This window comes from Halyomorpha halys, unplaced genomic scaffold (assembly GCF_000696795.3).
Source record: "Halyomorpha halys isolate HHAL.00 unplaced genomic scaffold, Hhal_1.1 Scaffold188.1, whole genome shotgun sequence".
Lineage (NCBI taxonomy): Eukaryota > Metazoa > Arthropoda > Insecta > Hemiptera > Pentatomidae > Halyomorpha > Halyomorpha halys.
In genome coordinates, this window is record NW_027113381.1 from 589,495 (window position 1) to 594,851 (window position 5,357).

At 28.3% G+C, this 5,357-nt stretch overlaps 1 protein-coding gene across 6 annotated transcripts in view; it reads right to left on the reverse strand.

Moving 5' to 3' along the window:
- Positions 1-5,357, reverse strand: part of Ten-m (teneurin transmembrane protein Ten-m) — a 382,956-nt gene that overhangs the window by 232,353 nt on the left and 145,246 nt on the right. Inside the window, exon 1 of one of the 6 annotated variants that reach the window (XM_014418322.3) lies at positions 4,686-4,768. The exons of the other annotated variants lie outside the window; for them this stretch is intronic. The gene's annotated coding sequence lies outside the window, so the exon portion shown is untranslated. Of the gene's footprint in view, positions 1-4,685; positions 4,769-5,357 lie in introns of those variants that run through there. 6 annotated transcript variants of the gene reach the window in all.

The following is a 5,357-nucleotide window of genomic DNA, read 5'->3' on the forward strand; positions in this document are numbered from 1 at the left end:
TTTTTTTTTTTACTACTGGAAAAAACTTTTATCAAAAGAATCTGGTATTGAAAAATTCCTTAACTACTTACACATAAATAACTTTTGATAAAAGTTCAGCTAATATAAGATCTCAACAAAACTATTTTATAAAAGTTCTGATAACGGATACTACACCATTTTGAACATAATTATATTAATATAACTTTTATATTAACGTTCACATACACGTGCGGGAGAGCTTAAGGAGGAAATGGAAAAAAAACCTTCAGAAACGGCAATATTTTTTAAAAAATAATTGAACATCTTTTAACTAGTATGACCAAATTAGGCTTGCAGACAGATATACAAATAACCCCTCATGAGTATAATTAAAACGTCTACAATAAAAAAAACAAAGTGTAATTACATTTCTCTCTAAACCGGTTTATAGAAAAATAATTATAGTAAAATAAACTAAAGCAAATTTGTATAATTGTATAAAAAAGTTATTGAAAGATTTCTCTGTCTTTAAATTTCCAATAATAATTTAGAATCCTTTTAAGAATGGGAATTTTTATTATTTCTGAATTTCCTAAATTATTATAATTTTTTTCGTAAGAACATCATAGTAAAAGCCTAACATAAAAAATTCTTGGACACAATGTTTCAAAGATTTTTCTAATAAAAACCAATTCAAAGTACAAGAAATGCAAAAATAAAAAATACAAGAATATTTCGCAATACAGTGTGTTACTAGTGATTCTACAAATGTATTGTTTAATTAAACCAGAGATGTAATTTTTAAGAACTGTGTACGGAAGAACCACTTAGGAAAAGTAAATATGTATTAAAAAAATTGCAAATGACCACACGTTCTGAACTCTTAAAGCTATTTTTTACATTTTATTATAAAAAAAAATTCATTTTCAAAAGATTAAGTGTTGTGAAAATATCAAAAGTTTTTAATACAACAGAGCTAAATTTATGAAATTTTATTTGAACCTTTGCAATTACATAATTCCTCAGAGGGAAATCAAATTCTACTCAACTCCATCATAGCCTATATTGGTTGTACCAGCAGTGGTAATGGTAATGGTAAGATCTATTGTAAAATAAATTTGACAATTTGAGTTAAAATAATGACAAGAACCTCAAACCATCCCCAATGAGTTCGCGGCTTTAGTGATCACATTGACTCCACTAGCTTCCAGTGCTAGTGAGACAATAGGAGAAAACTGCTGGTATCTCATAGGGTACTATTTTACGCATGGATTCTTAAGCGGATCTAAATGAGTATGGATGTGATCTTAGTGTTTTGTATTTTAGTTCAATTTATTTCGAACATGATCCCTTTTAAATTTTCATATGTCCACTTTATTGCATCGGGAATCGCAAATGGAGTCAATGGAGGATTACATAAAAAAAACGATTCATGAAGTTCCACTCCCAAGTACCGGCAGTTTAAGGAGCAGTGACCTACAACTTGGGAAACCCAACCTCAACCTGAAGACTGAAGCCCTGACTGCTGCAGGACATCCTGTTATAAATTCTGTAGTAATCAATTCTATTATTGGCATAACTTCTATTTTATTTATTTTCTCTTCGCCTTTTTTTCAAATTAACTTATTTTTTCCCCATTAAAGGTCAATTGTTTGTTTTGTTAAGACTACAAATATTGATATTCTTATTCATAATTTTAATTTTTTTTCTTATCAAGAATTAAAATCTTTATATATTTTTTATCATATTTTTTTAAAATTATAACATTGTATCTAGTTAGTGGTGTCTTTTGTACAAGACTATAACATACCTCCCCCCATAATTAACTCTTAAAAAAAATGTAACTGTTATATCAAGTAAGACCCCTAATACTATTAGTCTTGTAGATCTATCTTAATTCAATTACACTGACTTATACAGTAGTAGCTTGTACTTTAGTATTTTTTAATTCCTGTAATATCACTAATTAGTCATCCCTATAATGAAAAAAATATGTATTAGTATTATTACCACACTAGTTTCTACACTTGTACTATGAACTAATACTATTAGCTTTCATTATGAAACAGGGCCCAGGCTGATCTGGTATTAAATAAAAAAAATAAAGAAGTACACTTTAATCTTTCTTATATTTGTTTACTTTTTTTCTTGTGAATAAGCTACGCTTTAATATGGCAGATTGGAATATGATGCAATGTATGATTTTCTTTAATTCAATAGGCTTCAATTTAAAAAAAAAAATTATTGTCATTCACTATTATTATAATAGCTGCTTGAACCCATCTAAATATTATAATTATATAATGGTTGGTACAACATATAATTAGTTGAGAAATTGGAATTCCAAAATTATTTATCGCTCCATGCCACCCATTCCCCTCTTAATAACTGAAGAGGGAAAAAAAGATAAAAAACCCCTTCAGACTTTTTATGAGCGCTGAAAGTATTTGAAATAAATCAAAAAGATGGGGACATCCATTTCTAGCTTGCAAAAAATATGGTTGAGCTAAAGCGAGGGGGAATTCAATTATGTTCCATTCTAATAAAGAGCTTAATATGACGAAAATTTGCACGGTGTGAACACCCATTGATAGCATCAATTCCCCTTACTAAGAAAATTAGATTGTTTAAGAGGTACGAGCGAAATCACGGACTTTTTTAAAGCCTTCCAAGCCCCTCACGAGATTCTCACACGTAGCTACTTAAATAAATGCAAATCCAATCGAAACAACTCGATTCTATACGGGCCTTCTGGCAATCCACGATTCTTTGAGAAGAGGAAGAATATCTACCAGCCTTCCAAAACCTTTCACAAATAATAATAATAATAATCTACCCTTTTCCTATCTACCTTTCAAAGCTTTTAAATTTTTTCAGTTCTAGATATTTTTTTTAATGGGGTGCAATTTTTAAAGGAAGCATCGTTAAAAGGAACCGAGACCTCATTACCGACCTGAATACGTGAGATTCAGTTTATGAGGGCTCCAAAAGAAACAAGCTGGTATTTCGTAATTAAGGGATCCTACCTGGTTTAAATAAACAAATGCAAGAAATATTTCAGTCTCTAGGAATGAAACATACTTCAGATAACGAGCTTACAACAAAATATCCAGTATTAGATTTAAATCAAAGCTCAGAGCACTTTGTTTTTCTAACAAGAATAAAAAAAATTGTAAAAAACGAAATGGAGTCAACACAGTTAGTTTAAGAAACAATAGAATTTTACTTTCTATAAAATGCCTATATGAAAGTAAAAATGTGAGGAAAAAACTTTTTCTTTCTTTTTACTAATCGTTTGCTTTTTTTCTGTGTTTATCCCCCAAGAAAATATATCTTTGAATGTTATGAGAGCCAAAGCTCATTTACCTATTTAAAAAAGGAACAAAAAACATTAATATAACTACAAAATCTCTTATCATTATGTAATTCACATCATATTCTCGAAATTATGATGAACAGGGGTAAGTATGATATAATTTTACTAATCTAGCCAGATTAAATAAAACGGTGCGTACAAAATTATTAAAAGTGTAGTAGTCAGAAGTTGCTCTGTTCCTTTTTTATATATATATATATATATAATTTTTATTTCATTTTTTAATATTACATTTTAAATTATTATATATTTGAATAATTGTGATTTAAACTATTTCAGAGCGACCCCCGTCCCTATTAGGAATATTATAAAACAAGTAGTTATATCGATGTATTTATCTCTCTGTCTATTTGTCAATTCGAGGGACTGTCTAGCGAATAATATGCAATGAATAGGAAACGATTTTCTATTTATATCTCATTGGACCTCATTAAATTTTCTTTTGGGTTACATTACAGAATATGAAAATCGGACTTCATTAATAAATTTCCTTCCGTATCACTAATGCTTAAACGTTTGGTTTATAATCAGTATTTCAAAGGTAGGTATGTAACATCTTTATTTTCTTCACCAAAACGAACAATTGAAATTTTTAAGCGGAGAATCATCCCGTGCTTACTCTTTGAAATTATATTAATGATATAATCACTACCAAAAATTGACAATTAATAAATTACTATTGAATATAACATACAATATAATCTCGGTAATCCGAACACTCCAATAATCCGAAATCAACAGGCAATAACATTTTTGTATTCAAATAAAAGTGCACATGTGTAAAGGACATTTTTAAATCCCCGATTTATAGGCAAGTTATTGTAATCACCTTGAAAATCGCAAGCGGAAATCTTTACAGTTTCGATATCGGGTAATCTAATTCTAATTGGAAATGTTTAAAATATATTTTGTTCGAATAAGAAAAACGTAATATCTATTGTATAAATCATTTGATTCTGTAAAACTAATTTAATTAACAGTAGAAATATGTATAATGCAATTTTTGTTAGTGAACTCATTTTTTTTATCACGTTTTAAATAAATCCATACAATAAACCTATATTTTTTACTTGTATTTATATTTTTTTCACATATAGTTTTAAGAAATTAATTAATCACTTAGCTTTACTAGGGATGTAAAAGAAAACAACTTAACTTTTTATTTTTTTAAAGTTATAACCGTCAAATTTCCAATGAAACGTGTAAAAAAATAAATAAAAATAGTTAAGTACATTCATATTGTTCGATTGTTTTACACATTTTTTTCTGATTCTTTCTGTAATCCGAACACCCTAGAATGACATATTATAAATAAATATATTTTTTTCTATAATGTTTCAAAACAAACCTTGAAGTCAGAGATTGGCCTTCTTGAAGGGAAATGAAACTTGAACAAAGCTGACCTCTCCCTGATGAAGACTGAGAATGAGAAAAATTTCATGCAATCTCCCCTCACCAAACTTCATGCCCTTGCAATTATCAATTTCCTACCGGATCTCGATATAGCAAATGTGCACTATTTGTGATAATGCATCCCGTTCTCCTCAATGTGTTCATTCAAATAGACGTTAAAAATAGGAGAAAAGAAATATGCTCCACCAGATATATATATAATATGCATAGATATTGAGAAAAAAACAATTTTTAGAACAAATAATTTCTTCAGCTATTTATTCAAAAACCAAACGTGCATATTATATTTTAAGATTAAAAAAAACTATCACAATTAAAACACTAATAAATAAAACATTACTTACAAGTGTCTTTTACAGTTTGTTCTACATTGCTGTGACACAACGCTTGAAGTTGTTTTAAGAATAGAGCTATCAACGAAAAATCGGATGTAAAAAATTTATATTCATGTTACTCTCTAACCTTAATAAATACATAAAACACGATTTTTTAAAAATTATTAAATACTTTTATTTATTGATAGATATTACAATCTGCCACACAGTTGTGGCCAATAGGTAATAGTGATGAATGATCTCATACATACTAAAAGAAAATAAAATAAATA